Here is a 25,794-nt window from a genome sequence, read left to right as displayed (position 1 = left end):
TCGGGAGTTTATCGTTGTCAGTGTTGCAGTAAAAGTGAAGCAGGCACTTTCTCTCGGTGTCCTCGTTGGTGTATGTCTCACACAAGGCCACCGTTGGTGTATGTCTCACACAAGTTGACCGTTGGTGTATGTCTCACACAAGTTGACCGTTGGTGTATGTCTCACACAAGGTGACCGTTGGTGTATGTCTCACACAAGGTGACCGTTGGTGTATGTCTCACACAAGGTGACCGTTGGTGTATGTCTCACACAAGGTGACCGTTGGTGTATGTCTCACACAAGGCCACCGTTGGTGTATGTCTCATACAAGGTGACCGTTGGTGTATGTCTCACACAAGGTGACCGTTGGTGTATGTCTCACACAAGATGACCGTTGGTGTATGTCTCACACAAGGTGACCGTTGGTGTATGTCTCACACAAGGTGACCGTTGGTGTATGTCTCACACAAGGTGACCGTTGGTGTATGTCTCACACAAGGTGACCGTTGGTGTATGTCTCACACAAGGTGACCGTTGGTGTATGTCTCACACAAGGTGACCGTTGGTGTATGTCTCACACAAGGTGACCGTTGGTGTATGTCTCACACAAGGTGACCGTTGGTGTATGTCTCACACAAGGTGACCGTTGGTGTATGTCTCACACAAGGTGACCGTTGGTGTATGTCTCACACAAGGTGACCGTTGGTGTATGTCTCACACAAGGTGACCGTTGGTGTATGTCTCACACAAGGCCACCGTTGGTGTATGTCTCACACAAGGTGACCGTTGGTGTATGTCTCACACAAGGCCACCGTTGGTGTATGTCTCACACAAGGTGACCGTTGGTGTATGTCTCACACAAGGTGACCGTTGGTGTATGTCTCACACAAGGTGACCGTTGGTGTATGTCTCACACAAGGCCACCGTTGGTGTATGTCTCACACAAGGCCACCGTTGGTGTATGTCTCACACAAGGTGACCGTTGGTGTATGTCTCACACAAGGTGACCGTTGGTGTATGTCTCACACAAGGTGACCGTTGGTGTATGTCTCACACAAGGGGACCGTTGGTGTATGCCTCACACAAGGTGACCGTTGGTGTATGTCTCACACAAGGTGACCGTTGGTGTATGTCTCACACAAGGTGACCGTTGGTGTATGTCTCACACAAGGCCACCGTTGGTGTATGTCTCACACAAGTTGACCGTTGGTGTATGTCTCACACAAGGTGACCGTTGGTGTATGTCTCACACAAGATGACCGTTGGTGTATGTCTCACACAAGGTGACCGTTGGTGTATGTCTCACACAAGGGGACCGTTGGTGTATGCCTCACACAAGGTGACCGTTGGTGTATGTCTCACACAAGGTGACCGTTGGTGTATGTCTCACACAAGGTGACCGTTGGTGTATGTCTCACACAAGGTGACCGTTGGTGTATGTCTCACACAAGGTGACCGTTGGTGTATGTCTCACACAAGGTGACCGTTGGTGTATGTCTCACACAAGGTGACCGTTGGTGTATGTCTCACACAAGGTGACCGTTGGTGTATGTCTCACACAAGGCCACCGTTGGTGTATGTCTCACACAAGGTGACCGTTGGTGTATGTCTCACACAAGGCCACCGTTGGTGTATGTTTCACACAAGGTGACCGTTGGTGTATGTCTCACACAAGGTGACCGTTGGTGTATGTCTCACACAAGGTGACCGTTGGTGTATGTCTCACACAAGGGGACCGTTGGTGTATGTCTCGCACAAGGTGACCGTTGGTGTATGTCTCACACAAGGTGACCGTTGGTGTATGTCTCACACATGGTGACCGTTGGTGTATGTCTCACACAAGGGGACCGTTGGTGTATGTCTCACACAAGGTGACCGTTGGTGTATGTCTCACACAAGGGGACCGTTGGTGTATGTCTCACACAAGGTGACCGTTGGTGTATATCTCACACAAGGTGACCGTTGGTGTATGTCTCACACAAGGTGACTTACACGAGCCAAATGTCAAGTCCCAAATCCACATGTGTCACATATGTCCTCTGGTCCTCCACACAACCAGCCCTTATGCGTTTCCGGCCACCCTGTGTCCTTGAAGTACCGCCTTCCTTATAGCAGCCATAACTGGCGGATGATTCTTAGACGGTACCGACATTCTGACGTCCCAGATGTCTCCACTAGCTTGCTTGCACACACACACACACACACACACACACACACACACACACACACACACACACACACACACACACACACACACACACACACACACACACACACACACACACACACACACACACACACACACACACACACACACACACACACACACACACACACACACACACACACACACACACACACACACACACACACACACACACACACACACACACACACACACACACACATACACACACACACACACACATTCATACACACTTCCCTTGCCCCATACTCTGAAAGAGATTTTCGAAATTATTCATGTGTAATAAACTAGGTTTGTTGTAGGAATTATTCAGTATGGTTTCTCATAGACTAAGGTGGGGGGGGGGCTTGGAAAGTTTGGAGTCAGGCGGTAGTTTGACCTGACCCAAGCACAGGGTCATCTCTCCTGGGATTAGCGGTTTAGGTCACAAAATGGCTGGCGCCTTTGTCTTAAGCAACGTATAATGAATTATTTTACAGAATTCCGTAATTTAGAGAAATTCAAGTCTTCATTAAAATTGTATTCAATAGTATTCCTGGTTAAAGTATCAAGAGTATCCTCAATTGTCTGAATAATGAGTAAGTCACCATCAGTGACGTCACTAGCCTCGGTCGCGGAGCGATATGTGCGACCGAGGGTCACAGGTCACCAAAGCCTTCCACATTTAGTAATTCTCAAAGGTCAAATAGCCATTTTGTAATTGGAAATAGCCTTTCTCTAAGATGCCTGTGCAATTACCTTCAGTTTAAAAGAGTTCAACCATCTGGGTTGTTCAGTGCAACAGAGATTAGTTGTTCAACTTAAACCGTGCTTAGTAATCTTGGTAAACCTGGCGTAGGAATACCCCTCGGGCTTCTGTGTTGAGCAGAGTGATGAGGATCAGTGTGGACAGGTCAACGACTCGGAAGGTGATCCACTCTCACCCTCTCCCTAAAGAGATCAGCCTAACATCTAGCTGGTTGCAGTTAAAGGTAGAGTCTGCTATAGTTTTGTAAAGGAAATTAGTTCATCTCATGCCTAAGTCACGGAGTGTTAACTATAGGGAGTGCTTTGATTTAGATTTTGTTTTAGATTTTGAATAAATTATTTAGTTAGTAATTTGCATTTTTATTATTTCCATTTCATGTTTTTGTATTTCTCATTGTCCTTGGCACGTGGTCTCCATGAGTCTGAGTTTAGTTGGGCCGCCAGCCCAACAAAGATTAAGAGTTCAGTTATCCCTTTGTTTGCTATAATTTCCCACACTTAACGTAGATTCTTCCCTCCTCGTCCAAATAACTGGGGGTCAAGCTCCAAGGTATTGATGACATAATCGGTCCAGACCCCGGTTAGTGTGTTTTGTGTTAATGGTCTGGTGGTGGCGGCGTAAAGGAGATTCTAGTGTTTGCTAGGAGTCAGGTACCACGTCGTGAGGCTGTAGAATCTTGGCCGGTCAAACGGCTTATGACCACGTGGCGTGGGATTCAGCTTAGAGTAGCAGCTCTGGGGGTCCCTTGGATTGAAGAGAAATAATTCAGAATACGGGTAGAGGTAAGGGGTAAAGGACAGAGTAGAGCCGAATCCCCCCCCCCCCCTCCTCCCCCGTGTTACACACGTCTACACATTGGGTCACATCAATGACCGTCTTAAAAATAAATCATGCCATACAAACTGCTCCAGGTTTTGGAAATTTCAACCAGCTATTCAGACAAGGACTTCCAATACATGTAGTATACATAAACTTTGCTAAAGCTTTTCATAAGGTACCACATGAAAGACTGACATGGAAAGTACAAACACATGGAATATATGAATACTAGAATGGATCAAACAATGATTAAAACAAAGAAAGCAAAGTGTCGTCCTAAACGGAAATATCTCTGACTGGAGAAATGTGGTGAGTGGAGTACCGCAAGGTTACATTTTGGGGCTAACCCTTTTTGTCATATACATCAATGACATAGAATAGAATATCTAAACCATATCATCAAAATTGAAGATGACGCTAAGATTTATGGTAAAGTAGGTAGTGAACATAATATTGAGGCCTAACAAAGCGATCTACATGAACTCCACAAGTGTCGGACGATTGGAAGATGCTCTTTAACTACGAAAAATACAATGACCTTGTATGTGGGGCATAACATTGCACATCACAACTATCAAATAAAAAATATTACCTTGCAGGAGGTTGATGAAGAAGGACCTTGGAGTCAGGATCCACAAATCAGTAAAAGTTGCTCAACAAGTGGAAGCTGCAGTAAAAAAAAGCCAACCATGTCCTAGGAATAGTCAGACGTAACTTTGATTTCAGGGAAAATAGAGTAGCTATTTTTTTTCAACAGTATAAATCTCTGGTGCTTGTATTATTGTATTGCAGCATGGAGACCTCACCTTCAGAAAGGTACATCTGCTTAAGGAAAAGTTCAACACCGGGCGAGAAAAATCATTCTTGAACTAAGTGAGCTCTTTTCTTTCTTTTCTTTGACGTCCAAAGGGTTTGGAAAGGATAGGGGAGGTAGAGGGTATGGGGAGGTGAAGTGCTGGAAGAGGATGCGAGTGTTGAGAGAGAGAAGGTTAGAAAGTTCAGTGGCCTGTCCACCATGGGTTGACATGTGAGTGTCGTTTGTTTGGGTTTGTGGTATGTTGGGTTGCCAGTACTTTGGCTGGGTGGCTAGTGTTTGTGTCCTAGCTGGTGTCTGGAAGCCCTAGGTGGAGTTGGCTGCAAGAGTTTAATCTTAGCAACATCACGGTAGTTACACTTCAGGTAGCACAAAAAAGGTATTTGTTGTTATCTATTTTTTTAATTTTTTATTTTTTTATACATTTTTTTTTATTTTTTTTTTGTTTTATTCTTTATTAGGTATAGATTGGGTCCCGGATGGGCCACTCATCTAGGTCGTCTGGTAGGCCACTTAATATTTGAGGTCTAGGAAAGGCCTGATCATGGACGTGTCTCACTTTTTGTTAGAAAGTTATTCTGGTCCTGTGTGGTGGTTCATGGATCTCGTAGTCACTGGTGGTGTTTACTGCTTCGTAGGGATCTTCGGGGTCTGGGACATACATGTGCTTCATGCGGTACAGCTGCCTTCTGGCCAGGTAGCTGAGCCTGATGTTCATTGGCATCATGTTGAGTGTCTCATGGATTTGGTCTGTTCTTACCCTGTCCATCAGTGACAGGCCCACTGCAAAGCGGCGTGCTTTATTTCGTTGGATCTTCAGCATGTTGGTTTTGCTGGTAAGATTCAGAGGAACGTAAAGGTACTCCAGGCTAGGCCTTATTATCATTCAGTATAGGTGGAGCTAGATGTGGGATGGGGCTTGCCTAAAGTGGAAGAGCCTCAACAGGGAACCCTTAGCCATCGCTCTCTTCTGGGAGACATACTGGGTGGAGTTGCGTAGACTGTTAAAGTTGTATCCGAGCACTGTGTTGGAGTTTGAGATGGGTATGGGTTCACCCCTGATCCTTATCCCCCCCCTCGTTTTCAATTGAGAAGGCCATACATCCGTCAGTGCTTATTTGGATCTTTTCTGGGTTAGTGGTGATCCTCCACTTTCTTTCCCAGTTAGCAGTCCTGGCTAGTTCTGTGTTCGCCTTACGGGTTACAGTTGCATGTTTGGCTGCTTGGCTACTTGGGTTAGATGTTATTACGTGTGTTTCGTCGTCCGCAAATTGGACAATAATGGTGTCTCTGTTTTCCAGTTGGGGCAGGTCATTTACAAAAATGTTGAAGAGGACCGGGCTCAGGCACGACCCTTGGGGGACTCCAGCTGTTGGGGTGAAAACTGCTGCAGATTTCCCGTTGAAGCTGGGAGTAACTTGTCTGTTCTTTAGAAAGTTTCTGATCAGCCTGAGGAGGGTTCAGTTTTGGGCTGATAATTCTGCTAATTTGTACATCAGACCATCATGCCATTGGCTGTCGAAGACCTTGTGGACGTCCCTCGTCGCAATCAGGGCTACCTGTTTTTGATGGCGAATTGAGCTCACAGCATCGTAGATTGCTTATTGCGTGCTGGGTTGACCTTTGTGCTCGAAAGCCAAAGTGTTTTTCTGTGAAGAGGTTGTTGTACTCCATGTAGAAGTTGAGATGGTTAGACATGATTTTTTCAAAGCACTTGCTTATTGTGTCTAAGAGGGAGATTGGACGGTAGTTGCCAGGCTGGTGGGGGTCTTTCTTGGGTTTGGGAATGAATATCATCTTGGCCGATTTGAAAGCTAAGGGAACGTGACCAGAAGCCAGCATGGCATTGAATAGGTTGAGTAGGGATTGCAGAAAATTGCCTGGTAGGAATTTGATCTACTTTGCTTTGATCCCCGATGGTCCTGGGGCCTTATCTCGGATGTTTTTAATGACTCCTCTCATCTCTACCATAGTTATGGGTCTTGTTAGTGGGTGGTCGTCTTGGAGGATTGTCAGGTCTATCAAGGGGTGCTGAGAAGGGAGGCGGCGTTTTCTGTTGTCCATTGATTGACACGGATGAAGTGAATGTTGTTGAAGGCTCTGCAGTCTGAAGCCGTGAGTGTCTTTTTTCCATTCTGCACCGATGAGGTCAGTCTGTTCTTGTGGGTCTTCTATTTTTTTCTCTTGTTCCTCGTCATCATCATCCAGGAATGTGTGTATGAGGCAGGTGAGGCTGGGGTTAGCCGATCCCAAGAGCTGTCTGATCTTACACCAGAAGGCTCCCAGCTCCATTTTGTACTGGTTGGTCTGTCTCACAAGGGTTCCCCATATGTGGCTCTTATGAGTTAGCATTAGGTCCATGGTTTCCCTTCTGAGTGATTGTAGGGAAAACGTTGGTGGCTGGCCAGTTTGGTAGTGTCTTTGACAGGTTCGTTGGCACTCATTAATTTTACCACTAATTTCTTGGGCCGGTTTATATTGGTGGTGGGTCCTTGTGGTGGATCTTTCACAGGTGGCCTCAGTTGCAAGCTGGATGTGGTTGTGGATGGTGTTTACTGCTTGGTCTATTGTTTGGGTGGGTAGGTTGTCACACTCGATGATGGGGTCGTCAGTGAGGAAGGTGTCATATTCCCTGGCTCGCATGGTTTCCAGTCTGGGCCTGGGAGGTGTCACAAACTGGAAGGGGGTAGCATGGAGGGTGGTGATCACAGGGATGTGATCAGACACCACGTTCTTGCCTGGGGTCACTCTGCAGTGGAACAGGTCACAGTCTCTGTTGGTCAGTAATATGTCAGGGATGCCACTCACATTGCCAGCAAAGAATGTCTTGAAGTGGGGGCCTTCGAAGGAGAGGTCTGTGTTTTGCATTAAATTAATGAGCTGTCTGCCCTTTAGGTCTGTTCTGGTAGGAGCGTTGAATAGGGCCTGGTGATGGTCTGCATTCAGGTCTCCTGCAATTATAGTTGGGAGTTTCCTGTCGAGCAGCCTGTTGAGTGGGATAGAGGGGAAGTAAGTGAGTCCTGGGGGTAGATATGCGGTGCAGACGATTAGGGGGCCGTGTGAGGTGGTGAATTCTACTGCAAGGTAGAGGTCATCTTCTATGAGGATGGGGCGGTAGGAAAGCCTTCTCTTTATTAGGATTACCACCCCGCTGTGCATCCCCCTGTTGACCTCCCTAGTGGAATATCCCCAAAGTGAGGTGTGCTGGTCCTGTCTAGCCGCTGTTTCATTGAGTAAGATAATATCTGGGTTAAGTCTGGCTACCTCCAGTGTGAGGAGGTATCTGTTGTTGAAGTAGTGTCTGATATTCACTTGAAGAATGGTGATCCCCGTTGTTGGTTGTGAGTCGTATGTGTTTGTTTGGGTAGAGTGCCAGTGTTGTTAACTTCGGTTTGGCTTCTGATGTGTGTGTAGGTGGAGGATAGGTCATTTGGGCCAGGGATCATGTTCATGGTTCCGGCCGGGGGGCTTGGATGAGGTTTTCCACACGTTGCTGTGCAATTGAGAGGTCTTTGTTGTCGCTACTGTTCTCGATGTCCACGTCTGTAGTGCTAGAGTCACTCACAGATGGAGTATTATGGGGGTTGCTTGCCCTTACCCTTTCCTCAGGGGATGAGCTTCGGCTGCGAGTGTTGGCCCTGAGCCTCTTAGAACAGTGGTGTGTGGAACTGCTGAGTGTGGAACTGCGGTGTGTGAGGCGCTGATTGCGTCTAGGGTTTCTTATGGCAAGGGTGCTTGTGAGGGCTTTGAGTATAATCCTGTCTGGGACTACTGTAGGAAGGGTGGACCTGGGTGTTTGCTAGTTTGTTGGGGTGGAGGGGCCGGGGTGATTCTGGGAGTTTGGTGTCTCTTGAGCGTTGGATGAGGCCTGGGGGCGGAGAGTACTTGGGTTGGGGTTGTTAGGTTTTGCTTGGGCCTGGCTGGCGGCTGTTGTGTTGTTAGGAGACAGGTAGGCCAGCGAGTCCTCGGACATATGGACAGGGGACAGGCCATTGTCCATCCTGAGTGACTTCCAGAAATCCAGGACCTTCACCGGGTTGTTTGGAAATGTGATTTGGGCAAATGTTAGGAGTTTAGCTCCTAAGCTGGGATTAGGATCGGGGTTTGTTGCGAGAAGGTTAGATGTTGAGGCCTGTTGTGGATGGTTCTGGGTTTGCCCTGGTATAACTGTGGGGTCATTGAGGTATTGGTTGCTTTGGTGTCTCCGTTGATCGACCGACTGGGCCCGCAACCCTGGGAATTGGGCCTGTTGTGGGTTGGGGTTACCCCAGGCGTTTACTGGTGGTGGAGGGGCAGGAATGGTGATTGCTGCTTGTTGACGGGCTGTTGTCACCGTTAATTGTGCTTGCTTGATTGCATCCTGTCTATGAGGACACAAATGAGAGATTGCAATGTGTGCACCATTGCATAGTGCACACTTGGGTGTTGGGCTTGTGCATTCCTTGTAGTTGTGTTCCCCTGCACATCTGCTGCACTTGGGGATTTCAATGTTTCTTGCACTGGAATAGTGGTCATACTGGAAGCATTGTTTGAGCTTGTGAAACCTCTGGAGGGTGATTTGGTCAGGGCCAGACTTGATGCCAAATGCAGAAAAGCCAAGGTTGCAGACTTGTGCTGCTTGCTCCGGTGAAGCCAGAGTTAGCTTCAGTACTTGGTTGTTAAAATCCTATGTTAAAAAATGGTGCGTTTGGCTTGGAATTCAGTCGGGGAAAAGACTGTGATCCCCTTCTCCAATAGTTTGTTCAGACTGTCGGTCGAAAGGAGTTCTGGAAGGTCTGCATTGTGTACCAACAAGATGGCTCCAGTTGTTATTTTGAACACATTTTTTGTAGGTAATCTGGGTGATCTCATGAATTACTTCAAGTAGTTGGGCTGGAGAACGAATCTGGCCAGATTCGTCAGTGAAGCTGACTTTGGCCGCCATGACCTTGTTGGGCCAGGAAGCCTAGTCTAATCTGTACTAAGGTGGATGTTTGTGTTGTGTCTTGGTAGACTAAGTGGCTGGTGGGTGTTAGGTCGGCCGAGGCCGCTAACTTCTGGTTGTTAGGCAACTAGAACTACTTGAACAGTTGGTAATTGAACCTATCGATAGCTTAAGCCAGTTACAAGGTTGTTAGTTGCCCGATCAAACCTTCGCGAGAATTTCAAAAACCCAGTTTTGGCTACCGCTCGGGAATGATCGTTTAGAATGGCGAAATACAAGAGGTAGAAACATTTTAGAAAGACAGCCTTATTCACATCTTAATTCTATGATTAGTAGGTTGGGCACTGGGTATTGTGTGTGTGTGTGTGTGGAGTGTTGTTGTACAGGCAGGGAGAGAATGAGGAGGAGGTGGAGGGGGGAAGGATGAGGATGGGTTTATTTGGACATCATTTTGCTGTAATGTCAGGTTCAGTCTCGTGTCCTGTATACAGCGCTGCTGTATAGTGTAGAATACTTATCTCTGAAAGTATTACATGTAATACAGGCCCAGAGCAATCTTCAACGACGTTCCTTTCTCTCTCATAATTTTATAATTTCATCACGAAATTCATAAACCGTTTTGTCCTTTAAGGCAATCAGAAATCCTTTGATTGTAAAACATTTGTTTTGTCTTAAATCCTGTTAATAATATGATGGTTAGAGCACTAGTTCTTGGCCTGGTCTGGGACAGGCAGCCATCTCTGGGGCACCCAGCATCTTGCCACAGGGTATCCCAGCCATCTCTGGGACACCCAGCATCTTGCCACAGAGTATCCCAGCCATCTCTGGGACACCCAGCATCTTGCCACAGAGTATCCCAGCCATCTCTGGGACACCCAGCATCTTGCTACAGGGTATCCCAGCCATCTCTGGGACACCCAGCATCTTGCCACAGGGTATCCCAGCCATCTCTGGGACACCCACCATCTTGCCACAGAGTATCCCAGCCATCTCTGGGACACCTAGCATCTTGCTACAGGGTATCCCAGCCATCTCTGGGACACCCAGCATCTTGCCACAGAGTATCCCAGCCATCTCTGGGACACCCAGCATCTTGCTACAGGGTATCCCAGCCATCTCTGGGGCACCCAGCATCTTGCCACAGGGTATCCCAGCCATCTCTGGGACACCCAGCATCTTGCCACAGAGTATCCCAGCCATCTCTGGGACACCCAGCATCTTGCCACAGGGTATCCCAGCCATCTCTGGGACACCCACCATCTTGCCACAGAGTATCCCAGCCATCTCTGGGACACCTAGCATCTTGCTACAGGGTATCCCAGCCATCTCTGGGGCACCCAGCATCTTGCCACAGGGTATCCCAGCCATCTCTGGGACACCCAGCATCTTGCCACAGAGTATCCCAGCCATCTCTGGGACACCCAGCATCTTGCCACAGGGTATCCCAGCCATCTCTGGGGCACCCAGCATCTTGCCACAGAGTATCTCAGCCATCTCTGGGACACCCAGCATCTTGCCACAGGGTATCCCAGCCATCTCTGGGACACCCAGCATCGTGCCACAGAGTATCCCAGCCATCTCTGGGACACACAGCATCTTGCCACAGGGTATCCCAGCCATCTCTGGGACACCCAGCATCTTGCCACAGAGTATCCCAGCCATCTCTGGGACACCCAGCATCTTGCCACAGAGTATCCCAGCCATCTCTGGGACACCCAGCATCTTGCCACAGGGTATCCCAGCCATCTCTGGGACACCCAGCATCTTGCCACAGAGTATCCCAGCCATCTCTGGGGCGCCCAGCATCTTGCCATAGAGTATCCCAGCCATCTCTGGGGCACCCAGCATCTTGCCACAGAGTATCCCAGCCATCTCTGGGACACCCAGCATCTTGCCACAGGGTATCCCAGCCATCTCTGGGACACCCAGCATCTTGCCACAGAGTATCCCAGCCATCTCTGGGGCGCCCAGCATCTTGCCACAGAGTATCCCAGCCATCTCTGGGGCACCCAGCATCTTGCCACAGAGTATCCCAGCCATCTCTGGGACACCCAGCATCTTGCCACAGAGTATCCCAGCCATCTCTGGGGCGCCCAGCATCTTGCCACAGAGTATCCCAGCCATCTCTGGGACACCCAGCATCTTGCCACAGAGTATCCCAGCCATCTCTGGGACACCCAGCATCTTGCCACAGAGTATCCCAATGATATATGAAATTTGGAATGCTTTAATGTGACAATTCCAACCAGGCAAACTTCTTCTATTTATACAGAAGGATTCTCTCTCCTCTTCCTTAACTAACACTGACATGACAGACGGAAAAAAACAGTAACTGAAACGGTTTTGATAGATCTTACACTGAAGATTTGTGTTGAAAGTTGCAATGATGTTATCTTGAGGTTATCTTGAGATGATTTCGGGCTTTTAGTGTCCCCACGGCCCGGTCCTCGACCAGGCCTCCAACCCCAGGAAGCTGCCCGTGACAGCTGACTAACACCCAGGTACCTATTTTACTGCTAGGTAACAGGGGCATAGGGTGAAAGAAACTCTGCCCATTGTTTCTCGCCGGCGCCTGGGATCGAACCCAGGACCACAGGATCACAAGTCCAGTGTGCTGTCCGCTCAGCCACCGGCCCCAACTGGTGTGTGTGTGTCTGTCTCTCTGTCTCTCTCTCTCTCTCTTTCTCTCTCTGTGTCTGTCTCTGTCTAATTGGCTGGCTGGCCGTCTAACTGGTTGTCTAACTGGCTGGCTGGCCGTCTAACTGGTTGTCTAACTGGCTGGCTGGCTGTCTAACTGGCTGGCTTGACTGGCTGTCTAACTGGATGACAGGCTGTCTAGCCGGCTGCAGCTTGCTCGCTGTGTGTATATCCAATCAAAGACCCCCAATGGCGTATCTTCCTCCAGCTGGGGGAACCAACCCGAGCCCTTCCTACACACGCCAGACATCTGCTCTCCCATATTGAGGCGCACTTGTATCCCCCCCCCCCACACCCCCCAATACCCAATCACTTCACATGCCCTACGAAGCGCCCATAGCACCGCTCAACCAGGCCGACATGCGTTACACTAACAAAGCTATTCAACTATCACCAATTTTAACGTGAATTGCGTAATTTCATATTAATATTTAAACAATGATTGATATATGAATATTATAAAATTTTCTGTTAAACAGACACTCGAAGATTTTCCAGGTCAGCAATGGTGACTTTTTCCCAGTTTAAATGTTTTAAGGCTGGTTACTGTTCTCACTGTCAGCAGCAACAGTTCGACAGTGAGGTATAGTGACGGTGTCTATGACAGGAAAATGTCAGGAAAGGTTGTCACAATCACTGAGTCTTATACCCTCAGATGTAACTAGTTCGGTCATGTTCAATTATTATTTTTTTTTCAAAATAAGACTTTCCTCTCCAGCCACTTAAAGAAAAGTCAAAGTAATATTAAACTTTGCATAGACAGTATCGATCATCATATGCAAATCTTTTGTTAAATTTTAAAAGCCTAAGTTATCTTGCAACGATTTTAATTTTTTCTTAATTTATTTCTATCAACATTTTTGTATCATCGGAAACTAGGTAATGTTGCACTTGAGTGTTGTATCAACATGGTTTATATATACGGTAAACAAGACAGGTCTCAGGTCAGAGTCCTGAGGACCATTGACAACTATGGTAATGTTGCACTTGAGTGTTGTATCAACATGGTTTATATATACGGTAAACAAGACAGGTCTCAGGCCAGAGTCCTGAGGACCATTGACAACGTTTGCCACTCGGATTTGTCTTACTCTGTTTCTGTTGAAAAAGTCATATCATATACCACTAGCAAGTTAATACCTCCAAACAACAGGCCTCAGAGAATGAGTGAAAATAAAAGTGTTTAAATTGTTTAAACTTATATGTTACTTTATTTCAGATAATGCATGTATTTACTTTAATACTTGCTGTACTGTACTATAAAAAATATAGTACAGTACTACTTACTGTATCAAAGGAGGTGTACATATTGCAGTTTCTTTACATAAGTAATTATACATTTAAGTGTGCAGAAGGACACTTGCTGTATTAAACTACTTGAACAGTAAGCTGCATACTGTATGAAATATCTTGTACAGTACGTTAATTACTGTAATAAAATAAGTGCCCAAAAGCTAGCTACTGTATTAGAGCAAATTTACAAAAGAATACTGATAATACTAAAAAACATATATACAGTAAGCTGCTTAATGCATTATAGTAAATTGCAATAGGCAACTTACTGTATTTAGTTGTACATTAAGCAACTTAAAATATCAAAGATGTATATATGCTCCTGCTTAATCTTGAGGATAATAAGGTTAAGGCAGCCTAAAAGTCAGACAAAAATTCTCAATGCCTAAAATCCTTAATAAAATGTTACAATAACTAAGATCCCTTAACAAATAAAGAACCAAGACTAATAATAGTGATCCAATAAACAATAGTAAATAAAGTCATATTGATAATAAAGTGTAGAAAATGCTAATATATCAAGTTCATACCAAAACTTATTCATAAAATCAGCAAACAAATGCTTATTTATACCTTCCACTACAGACTGGAAGGCAGCTTATCTATCCCTTCCACTATATTTATACTATTTCAGTACACATAAGGGGCATAACTGGCCAACCTCTCACAGTGTTCATGACAGAACACTCGAGATACCTGGTTGATCAGGTATCCAGAGGATACCTGATCAACGAGGCTGTGAGTCATATGTCAGGCTGCGAGCAGCGGCGTCCAGTAGCCTGGTTGACCAGTCCAGCAATGAAGAGGCCGGGCCGCGGGGACGCTAAGCCCCGAAACAACCTCAAGGAAGGTATCTCCAGCATACTAAAACTCACTCATACCTCCAGCATACTAAAACTCACTCATACCTCCAGCATACTAAAACTCATTCATACCTCCAGCATACTAAAACATATTCATGCCATCAGCATACCATATCTGTTCATATATCCAGTATAAACGAATTATTGATATCATTAATATAACAAAACCCATACATACCACTTGCGTACCAAAGCTCATTAATACTACAGCATAAAAACTCATTCTTACAATGGACACAAGAAATTTATTGACCAGACCACACACTAGAAGGTGAAGGGACAACGACGTTTCGGTCCGTCCTGGACCATTCTCAAGTCGATTGTCACAATCGACTTGAGAATGGTCTGGTCAACATAATTTAGCCCCGTTATTGTGACTCATCGCCGACACAAGAGATCCTTTAATCCACCACCATACACATTCATACCACCCTCTTGTAGTCTACCAGTTGGTCGTTCTGGGGACCATCACCCCTGGTCTCCGACCATGTCTCCTGGCTGCTGGTCTGGTCACCGACCATGTCTCCTGGCTGCTGGTCTGGTCACCGACCATGTCTCCTGGCTGCTGGTCTGGTCACCGACCATGTCTCCTGGTCTGGTCACCGACCATGTCTCCTGGTCTGGTCACCGACCAAGCCGCTATGGCTTGCTGCTCTGGTCATCCAGGATGTTAGACACGTCTGCTCACAGCCTAAAGTCACAGCCTGGTTGATCAAGTAACCTTTGGATATATTTATCATACAACCAACACACAAAAACTTATACAAAGCACAAACATACACATGGTCTTGTTGTATGTCTTACTAAACCCAACTTGTGATAAAACTTTGATAAACCCGTCAGTGGTAAGAGTTCCAGCGAGGTCCTCGTATGTAGGAGGACATTGGTCTCTATGTTATGTACATCTGTAGATTACTGTACATCTACACATGTACATCTGTAGATTACTGTACATCTACACATGTACATCTGTAGATTACTGTACATCTACACATGTACATCTGTAGATTACTGTACATCTACACATGTACATCTGTAGATTACTGTACATCTACACATGTACATCTGTAGACTATTGTACATCTACACATGCACATCTGTAGATTACTGTACATCTACACATGTACATCAGTAGATTACTGTAAATCTACACGTGTACATCAGTAGATTATTGTACAGCTACACATGTAAATCTGTAGATTACTGTACATCTACACGTGTACATCAGTTGATTACTGTACATCAACACTTGTACATCTGTAGATTACTGTACATCTACACATGTGCATTTGTAGATTACTGTACATCTACATCAGTAGATTACTGTACATCTACACATGTGCATTTGTAGATTACTGTGCCTCTACATCAGTAGATTACTGTACATCTACACATGTGCATCTGTAGATTACTGTACATCTACACATGTACATCTGTAGATTACTGTACATCTACACATGTACATCTAATACTTGATGAGATGTAATCATCTCATTGAGAGATGTACATCATAATCATTGTCATATAATGTACATCTACATTGGTCTCGTGAGGCAGGTCTCAACAACCAGCTCCTCGTAGATGTGTCCTTGTACATTATTGGTCTCGTGAGGCTGGTCTCAACAACCAGCTCCTCGTAGATGTGTCCTTGTACATTATTGGTCTCGTGAGGCAGGTCTCAACAACCAGCTCCTCGTAGATGTGTCCTTGTACATTATTGGTCTCGTGAGGCAGGTCTCAACAATCTACCATATATTAACACTATTAAAATTGTTAAGCGACGCACCGAGCGCTCGGAGGTACTTCTTGTTCTCCTCACTGTCCCGGATCCTAATCGTAAGGTCATCACCAGTGACGCCCCTCCGGTGAAGTCCTCGCAGGAGTCTCTCCCCTCCCACACCTGTAGATGAGAGGGAACATTGCAGCTCACACCTGGCAACTCTCCCCACCCACACCTGTAGATGAGAGGGAACATTGCAGCTCACACCTGGCAACTCTCCCCACCCACACCTGTAGATGAGAGGGAACATTGCAGCTCACACCTGTCAACTCTCCACAACCACACCTGTAGATGAGAGGGAACATTGCAGCTCACACCTGGCAACTCTCCACACCCACACCTGTAGATGAGAGGGAACATTGCAGCTCACACCTGGCAACTCTCCCAACCCACACCTGTAGATGAGAGGAAACATTGCAGCTCACACCTGTCAACTCTCCACACCCACACGTGTAGATGAGAGGGAACATTGCAGCTCACACCTGGCTACTCTCCACACCCACACCTGTAGATGAGAGGGAACACTGAAGCCCACACCTGGCTACTCTCCCGACCCACACCTGCAGATGAAAGGGAACACTGAAGCCCACACCTGGTTACTCCTCACACCCATCTCTTAAGGAGGAGGAGGAGGGTAGTGATGCAGAGGAGGAGGATAGTGGTGCAGAGGAGGGTAGTGGGGCAGAGGAGGAGGAGGAGGGGAGTGGTGCAGAGGAGGAGGAGGGTAGTGGTGCAGAGGAGGAGGAGGGAAGTGGTGCAGAGAAGGAGGAGGGAAGTGGTGCAGAGGAGGAGGCGGGTAGTGGTGCAGAGGAGGAGGAGGGTAGTGGTGCAGAGGAGGAGGAGGGTAGTGGTGCAGAGTAGGAGGAGGAGGGTAGTGGTGCAGAGGAGGAGGAGGAGGGTAGTGGTGCAGAGGAGGAGGATAGTGGTGAAGAGAAGGGTAGTGGGGCAGAGGAGGAGGAGGGGAGTGATGCAGAGGAGGAGGAGGGTAGTGGTGCAGAGGAGGAGGAGGGAAGTGGTGCAGAGAAGGAGGAGGGAAGTGGTGCAGAGGAGGTGGAGGGTAGTGGTGCAGAGGAGGAGGAGGGTAGTGGTGCAGAGGAGGAGGAGGGTAGTGGTGCAGAGGAGGAGGAGGGTAGTGGTGCAGAGGAGGAGGAGGGTAGTGGTGCAGAGGAGGAGGAGGAGGAAGGTAGTGGTGCAGAGGAGAAGGAGGGTAGTGGTGCAGAGGAGGAGGGTAGTGGTGCAGAGGAGGAGGAGGCTAGTGGTGCAGAGGAGAAGGAGGGTAGTGGTGCAGAGGAGGAGGGTAGTGGTGCAGAGGAGGAGGAGGCTAGTGGTGCAGAGGAGGAGGGTAGTGGTGCAGAGGAGGAGGAGGGTGGTGGTGCAGAGAAGGAGGAGGAGGGTAGTGGTGCAAAGGAGGAGGAGGGTAGTGGTGCAGAGGAGGAGGATAGCGGTGCAGAGGAGGAGGAGGGTAGTGGTGCGGAGGAGGAGGAGGGTAGAGGTGCAGAGGAGGAGGAGGGGAGTGGTGCAGAGAAGGAGGAGGGTAGTGGTGCGAGGAGGAGGAGGAGGGTAGTGGTGCAGAGGAGGAGGAGGAGGAGGGTAGTGGTGCAGAGGAGGAGGAGGAGAGTAGTGGTGCAGAGGAGGAGGAGGAGGGGAGTGGTACAGAGAAGGAGGAGGGTAGTGGTGCAGAGGAGGAGGGTAGTGGTGCCGAGGAGGAGGAGGAGGGTAGTGGTGCAGAGGAGGAGGATAGTGGTGCAGAGAAGGGTAGTGGGGCAGAGGAGGAGGAGGGGAGTGATGCGCAGAGGAGGAGGAGGGTAGTGGTGCAGAGGAGGAGGAGGGAAGTGGTGCAGAGAAGGAGGAGGGAAGTGGTGCAGAGGAGGAGGAGGCTAGTGGTGCAGAGGAGGAGGGTAGTGGTGCAGAGGAGGAGGAGGGTGGTGGTGCAGAGGAGGAGGAGGAGGGTAGTGGTGCAAAGGAGGAGGAGGGTAGTGGTGCAGAGGAGGAGGATAGTGGTGCAGAGGAGGAGGAGGGTAGTGGTGCGGAGGAGGAGGAGGGTAGTGGTGCAGAGGAGGAGGAGGGTAGTGGTGCAGAGGAGGGTAGTGGTGAAGAGGAGGAGGAGGGGAGTGGTGCAGAGGAGGAGTAGGGTAGTGGTGCAGAGGAGGAGGGTAGTGGAGCAGAGAAGGAGGAGGGTAGTGGTGCAGAGGAGGAGGAGAGTAATGGTGCAGAGGAGGAGGAGGGAAGTGATGCAGAGGAGGAGGAGGGTAGTGGTGCAGAGGAGGAGGAGGGGAGTGGTGCAGAGAAGGAGGAGGGTAGTGGTGCAGGGGAGGAGGAGGAGGGTAGTGGCGCAGAGGAGGAGGAGGAGGGTAGTGGTGCAGAGGAGGAGGAGGAGGAGGGTAGTGGTGCAGAGGAGGAGGAGGAGGGGAGTGGTACAGAGAAGGAGGAGGGTAGTGGTGCGGAGGAGGAGGGTAGTGGTGCAGAGGAGGAGGAGGAGGGTAGTGGTGCAGAGGAGGAGGAGGAGGGTAGTGGTGCAGAGGAGGAGGATAGTGGTGCAGAGGAGGGTAGTGGGGCAGAGGAGGAGGAGGGGAGTGGTGCAGAGGAGGAGGAGGGTAGTGGTGCAGAGGAGGAGGAGGGAAGTGGTGCAGAGAAGGTGGAGGGAAATGGTGCAGAGGAGGAGGAGGGTAGTGGTGCAGAGGAGGAGGAGGGTAGTGGTGCAGAGGAGGAGGAGCGTAGTGGTGCAGAAGAGGAGGAGGGTAGTGGTGCAGAGGAGGAGGAGGAAGGTAGTGGTGCAGAGGAGAAGGAGGGTAGTGGTGGAGAGGAGGAGGGTAGTGGTGCAGAGGAGGAGGAGGCTAGTTGTGCAGAGGAGGAGGGTAGTGATGCAGAGGAGGAGGAGGGTGGTGGTGCAGAGGAGGAGGAGGAGGGTAGTGGTGCAAAGGAGGAGGAGGGTAGTGGTGCAGAGGAGGAGGATAGTGGTGCAGAGGAGGAGGAAGGTAGTGGTGAGGAGGAGGAGGAGGGTAGTGGTGCAGAGGAGGAGGGTAGTGGTGGAGAGGAGGAGGAGGAGGGGAGTGGTGCAGAGGAGGAGGAGGAGGGTAGTGGTGCAGAGGAGGAGGAGGAGGGTAGTGGTGCAGAGGAGGAGGAGGAGGGGAGTGGTACAGAGAAGGAGGAGGGTAGTGGTGCAGAGGAGGAGGGTAGTGGTGCAGAGGAGGAGGAGGAGGGTAGTGGTGCAGAGGAGGAGGATAGTGGTGCAGAGGAGGGTAGTGGGGCAGAGGAGGAGGAGGGGAGTGGTGCAGAGGAGGAGGAGGGTAGTGGTGCAGAGGAGGAGGAGGGAAGTGGTGCAGAGAAGGAGGAGGGAAATGGTGCAGAGGAGGAGGAGGGTAGTGGTGCAGAGGAGGAGGAGGGTAGTGGTGCAGAGGAGGAGGAGGGTAGTGGTGCAGAAGAGGAGGGTAGTGGTGCAGAGGAGGAGGAGGAAGGTAGTGGTGCAGAGGAGAAGGAGGGTAGTGGTGCAGAGGAGGAGGGTAGTGGTGCAGAGGAGGAGGAGGCTAGTTGTGCAGAGGAGGAGGGTAGTGATGCAGAGGAGGAGGAGGGTAGTGGTGCAGAGGAAGAGGAGGGTAGTGGTGCAGAGGAGGAGGAGGGGAGTGGTGCAGAGAAGGAGGAGGGTAGTGGTGCAGAGGAGGAGGAGGAGGATACTGGTGCAAAGGAGGAGGAGGAGGGTAGTGGTGCAGAGGAGGAGGAGGGTAGTGGTGCAGAGGAGGAGGAGGAGGGGAGTGGTACAGAGAAGGAGGAGGGTAGTGGTGCAGAGGAGGAGAGTAGTGGTGCAGAGGAGGAGGAGGAGGGTAGTGGTGCAGAGGAGAAGGATAGTGGTGCAGAGGAGGGTAGTGGGGCAGAGGAGGAGGAGGGGAGTGGTGCAGAGAAGGAGGAGGGTAGTGGTGCAGAGGAGGAGGAGGGAAGTGGTGCAGAGAAGGAGGAGGGAAGTGGTGCAGAGAAGGAGGAGGGTAGTGGTGCAGAGGAGGAGGGTAGTGGTGCAGAGGAGGAGGAGGGTGGTGGTGCAGAGGAGGAGGAGGAGGAGGGTAGTGGTGCAAAGGAGGAGGAGGGTAGTGGTGCAGAGGAGGAGGATAGTGGTGCAGAGGAGGAGGAGGGTAGTGGTGCGGAGGAGGAGGAGGGTAGTGGTGCAGAGGAGGAGGAGGGGAGTAGTGCAGAGAAGGAGGAGGGTAGTGGTGCGAGGAGGAGGAGGAGGGTAGTGGTGCAGAGGAGGAGGAGGAGGAGGGTAGTGGTGCAGAGGAGGAGGAGGAGAGTAGTGGTGCAGAGGAGGAGGAGGGGAGTGGTACAGAGAAGGAGGAGGGTAGTGGTGCAGAGGAGGAGGGTAGTGGTGCCGAGGAGGAGGAGGAGGGTAGTGGTGCAGAGGAGGAGGATAGTGGTGCAGAGAAGGGTAGTGGGGCAGAGGAGGAGGAGGGGAGTGATGCAGAGAAGGAGGAGGGTAGTGGTGCAGAGGAGGAGGAGGGAAGTGGTGCAGAGAAGGAGGAGGGAAGTGGTGCAGAGGAGGAGGAGGCTAGTGGTGCAGAGGAGGAGGGTAGTGGTGCAGAGGAGGAGGAGGGTGGTGGTGCAGAGGAGGAGGAAGAGGAGGGTAGTGGTGCAAAGGAGGAGGAGGGTAGTGGTGCAGACGAGGAGGATAGTGGTGCAGAGGAGGAGGAGGGTAGTGGTGCGGAGGAGGAGGAGGGTAGTGGTGCAGAGGAGGAGGAGGGTAGTGGTGCAGAGGAGGGTAGTGGTGAAGAGGAGGAGGAGGGGAGTGGTGCAGAGGAGGAGTAGGGTAGTGGTGCAGAGGAGGAGGGTAGTGGAGCAGAGAAGGAGGAGGGTAGTGGTGCAGAGGAGGAGGAGGGTAATGGTGCAGAGGAGGAGGAGGGAAGTGATGCAGAGGAGGAGGAGGGTAGTGGTGCAAAGGAGGAGGAGGGGAGTGGTGCAGAGAAGGAGGAGGGTAGTGGTGCAGGGGAGGAGGAGGAGGGTAGTCGCGCAGAGGAGGAGGAGGAGGGTAGTGGTGCAGAGGAGGAGGAGGAGGAGGGTAGTGGTGCAGAGGAGGAGGAGGAGGGGAGTGGTACAGAGAAGGAGGAGGGTAGTGGTGCGGAGGAGGAGGGTAGTGGTGCAGAGGAGGAGGAGGAGGGTAGTGGTGCAGAGGAGGAGGAGGAGGGTAGTGGTGCAGAGGAGGAGGAGGAGGGTAGTGGTGCAGAGGAGGAGGATAGTGGTGCAGAGGAGGGTAGTGGGGCAGAGGAGGAGGAGGGGAGTGGTGCAGAGGAGGAGGAGGGTAGTGGTGCAGAGGAGGAGGAGGGAAGTGGTGCAGAGAAGGAGGAGGGAAGTGGTGCAGAGGAGGAGGAGGGTAGTGGTGCAGAGGAGGAGGAGGGTAGTGGTGCAGAGGAGGAGGAGGGTAGTGGTGCAGAGGAGGAGGAGGGTAGTGGAGCAGAGGAGGAGGAGGAAGGTAGTGGTGCAGAGGAGAAGGAGGGTAGTGGTACAGAGGAGGAGGGTAGTGGTGCAGAGGAGGAGGAGGCTAGTGGTGCAGAGGAGGAGGGTAGTGGTGCAGAGGAGGAGGAGGGTGGTGGTGCAGAGGAGGAGGAGGAGGGTAGTGGTGCAAAGGAGGAGGAGGGTAGTGGTGCAGAGGAGGAGGATAGTGGTGCAGAGGAGGAGGAGGGTAGTGGTGAGGAGGAGGAGGAGGGTAGTGGTGCAGAGGAGGAGGGTAGTGGTGGAGAGGAGGAGGAGGAGGGGAGTGGTGCAGAGGAGGAGGAGGAGGGTAGTGGTGCAGAGGAGGAGGAGGAGGGTAGTGGTGCAGAGGAGGAGGAGGAGGGGAGTGGTACAGAGAAGGAGGAGGGTAGTGGTGCAGAGGAGGAGGGTAGTGGTGCAGAGTAGGAGGAGGAGGGTAGTGGTGCAGAGGAGGAGGATAGTGGTGCAGGGGAGGGTAGTGGGGCAGAGGAGGAGGAGGGGAGTTGTGCAGAGGAGGAGGAGGGTAGTGGTGCAGAGGAGGAGGAGGGAAGTGGTGCAGAGAAGGAGGAGGGAAATGGTGCAGAGGAGGAGGAGGGTAGTGGTGCAGAGGAGGAGGAGGGTAGTGGTGCAGAGGAGGAGGAGGGGAGTGGTGCAGAGAAGGAGGAGGGTAGTGGTGCAGAGGAGGAGGAGGAGGGTACTGGTGCAAAGGAGGAGGAGGAGGGTAGTGGTGCAGAGGAGGAGGGGGAGGGTAGTGGTGCAGAGGAGGAGGAGGAGGGGAGTGGTACAGAGAAGGAGGAGGGTAGTGGTGCAGAGGAGGAGAGTAGTGGTGCAGAGGAGGAGGAGAAGGGTAGTGGTGCAGAGGAGAAGGATAGTGGTGCAGAGGAGGGTAGTGGGGCAGAGGAGGAGGAGGGGAGTGGTGCAGAGAAGGAGGAGGGTAGTGGTGCAGACGAGGAGGAGGGAAGTGGTGCAGAGAAGGAGGAGGGAAGTGGTGCAGAGGAGGAGGAGGGTAGTGGTGCAGAGGAGGAGGAGGGTAGTGGTGCAGAGGAGGAGGGTAGTGGTGCAGAGGAGGAGGAGGGTAGTGGTGCAGAGGAGGAGGAGGAAGGTAGTGGTGCAGAGGAGAAGGAGGGTAGTGGTGCAGAGGAGGGTAGTGGTGCAGAGGAGGAGGAGGCTAGTGGTGCAGAGGAGGAGGGTAGTGGTGCAGAGGAGGAGGAGGGTGGTAGTGCAGAGGAGGAGGAGGAGGGTAGTGGTGCAAAGGAGGAGGAAGGTAGTGGTGCAGAGGAGGAGGATAGTGGTGCAGAGGAGGAGGATGGTAGTGGTGCGGAGGAGGAGGAGGGTAGTGGTGCAGAGGAGGAGGAGGGTAGTGGTGCAGAGGAGGAGGGTAGTGGTGAAGAGGAGGAGGAGGGGAGTGGTGTGTTACCTATCGTTCGTTACGGCTCGTGACCCTACAGCAGCCAAGCTTTAATTACGTCTAGGGATACCACTGCTGCTCTCTAAAGCGGGTCACCAGTATAACCCCATGAATGATAACAGGCTAAGACTTAAAAGTATTTCTCCCTTAGGACTGAAGAATTATACGTATAACTTATAATATATATATTCAAAACAGTATAATATAAAAACACAGATGGTAAAGTTAACTTATACAACAAACCAAAAGTATTGTCATATCACTTAATATAACATAATAAAATATGGCACAACATGAATGTACAGACTTATCTCCCACATGTTACTCTTCCTGGTCCCTCGAAGCTACTGAACTCTCGCTCTGTCGCTACCCAAATTCTCACCTCCCGTCTGCCTCATCCCAGGATGAGGGATGGAAACTAAGGACTTTTTAATATTTAAAACTAATTGAACAACCACTTGTTCTCAAAACACATAAGACTGCAAATTACATATAATAGTTACTTACAAAATATATAAGTACAATGCCACCTGCTTAATTGCAGAAAATAAACAATTACCTAAACTAAATAAAAGTGACATCTGGAACTCCCAACTGAACAGGTCCAGCTTTCCCGAATTTAACAGGTATTAGACGTGTGCAAAGCAACCGCGCTCCTGTCTCCACTGACGCTGCCACACCACACGATAATTTACAAAAACACAATGTGTGTACATATACAGGCAATGATATAATAGAACAAAAAAAATTATTTTAAATTTATATACGTATTCTGCTAGAAGTACGTAACACTTCCACCTCCAAGAAAAAAAAATGCAATAGATTGAAGATCAATGGCATTTTTTCAAAGGAAAATGTATGACACTTGAGATTTATGGTATTAATTACACCAAACATGTATAAGTAATAAGAACACATTTCTGGACAAAAATGAAAACACTCCAAATATAGTCTTACAGGAAACTCAGAAATTTCAGTCTTATGACTATGTTCTACATATGTGTCACTGGAGTATGCAAATTTATCTCTTCAAGGTACTATCTCATTTATTTCACTTTGTTTCAGATCATATTTCACACTCCTATCTACAACAGTATCATTAGTAGCATGAATAGAATTGTCAATAAAGGTAGCTGCTTTCACACAGTTATCATGGTAATTTAGCTTTTCATATGTTTCTACTATTTCTCCAAGATCAGTTCCGTATTTCCATGTGATCCCTTTTCCACATGGTGAATTTTTCCAAGACAGACTCCATTTTCCATTTCTCCCTTTTTCTGGAGCTGAACTGCCTAATTGAAGCTGACTGGATGTTGAGTAGATTTGGGACTTCTCCTGGGTATGCTCTGACACAGACATCTGCTCTTCATCACTCTTGATCCTCTGTGGAACACATACTCTCGCCCAATGGATACTAAAATTAGAGAAATTTGCATTAAACCTCACAATTATGCATAGGACTTTCCCATTCATAGAACCTTCCGAAACACAAGACACCGACTTAGCAAACCTTTGACCTTCAAACCAAGAAATACAACCCAAGATAAGTGCAAAGACTACCTGATCGAACTGACTCAGATGATCCATAAGGAACACAGAAATCAATTGCCTCATAACTCTGTCATAACGATCAGTGAAAGAAAACAGGCATATGCCTAGGCACCATATCTCAATCATAACTCCGAAGACAAGTTCACACCCCCTGATGGTGAACTTGAACACAACACACACTTTCATCAACCGTCTAGTCTTCCAAGAGACTAAATAAAACATGCCGAAAACTTTACAACCCTCACCATCACTTCCCAAGTGATTAACGTCTGATGACAACCAATTAACCAAGAGGTTTAAGGGTCTTAACATCTTGAAGATGAACAGCAGATTACCTGGGAAACACCCAAGGTCAATCTGAAACCCTTCACAATGATTAACACTAGGTAGGATAACCTTATCCCCCAACTTGAAATACACACCTGGAGCCTCACACATCTGCTCCCCAGTATGATTTAATCCTTCACCCACAATATGACTCTGAAAGTCAACTCCAATATGACTCTGAAAGTCAACACCACACTTGAGTGGAACATACACTTTCATCACTCGTGCATCAAAATTAACTGGATCTGAATATAGAGACACTGCTCTAGTATAACTCACCACTTCCTCAGAACTGGATGCACAACCTACTTGAGTAAACTCTCTCTGCTCAACCACAAGGCTTGACAAAGATGTCCCACAGTCCATTACTTCACAAGAAAATGGCTGCAGAATAAAAGTAGATTTCAACATCCTACACACACTCTGACTCAATGTACACAATGAGAAATACTTACTCCACATGGAATAAGAATCACAACTCCGCAACTTAGATCCAAATGATACCTTACCACTCTCAATGATTTTACCAAAATTTCCTCCCATGACTTCTGGAGCTGCTTGGAGTACTGTCTGCTCACAATCAATAATATCACTACCAAGCTGGGTCACATCCTCACAGACAACTGAAGAGGGAGGCTCAATGGGTCTCCATCTACTCAACAGAAGCTGATCCTTTGGCTGCTTTCCCACACTCTCCAAAACTGGATCTACAGTACAGACTGTCTCCTTGCGTCTCTCTGAAATCTTAGGGTCAGTTCTACTCAATGCTCATAAATTAAGGGAATCTGAAACGAGCGGGCAAGTAACAGGTAGTTTGACCTCCTCCCCTATTATATCACCTTGACTAGGGTGAGGCGGGGCCTCTACAACGGACTTACTCTCGACAACTGATTCTAAACTTGGAGTGAGCGGGAATACTTCTGCCAACCCGACATCT

The 25,794-nt window shown here is 49.3% G+C and overlaps 1 protein-coding gene and 1 long non-coding RNA gene across 2 annotated transcripts in view; both read right to left on the bottom strand.

The window, feature by feature from the left end:
• Window positions 1–25,794, bottom strand: part of LOC138350642 (uncharacterized) — a 240,311-nt gene that overhangs the window by 166,142 nt on the left and 48,375 nt on the right. The gene's annotated exons all lie outside the window — the stretch shown is intronic.
• On the bottom strand, window positions 13,376–16,258 carry LOC138350641 (uncharacterized). Its single transcript, XR_011222169.1, has 2 exons — window positions 14,416–16,258; window positions 13,376–14,361 (listed from the first exon to the last, which is right to left on the bottom strand). It is a non-coding gene; the product is annotated as an uncharacterized lncRNA (long non-coding RNA).

Source organism: Procambarus clarkii, chromosome 46 (genome assembly GCF_040958095.1).
Source record: "Procambarus clarkii isolate CNS0578487 chromosome 46, FALCON_Pclarkii_2.0, whole genome shotgun sequence".
NCBI lineage: Eukaryota > Metazoa > Arthropoda > Malacostraca > Decapoda > Cambaridae > Procambarus > Procambarus clarkii.
The sequence above is the reverse complement of the archived record's forward strand: the minus strand, read 5'-3'. Positions and strand labels throughout refer to the sequence as shown.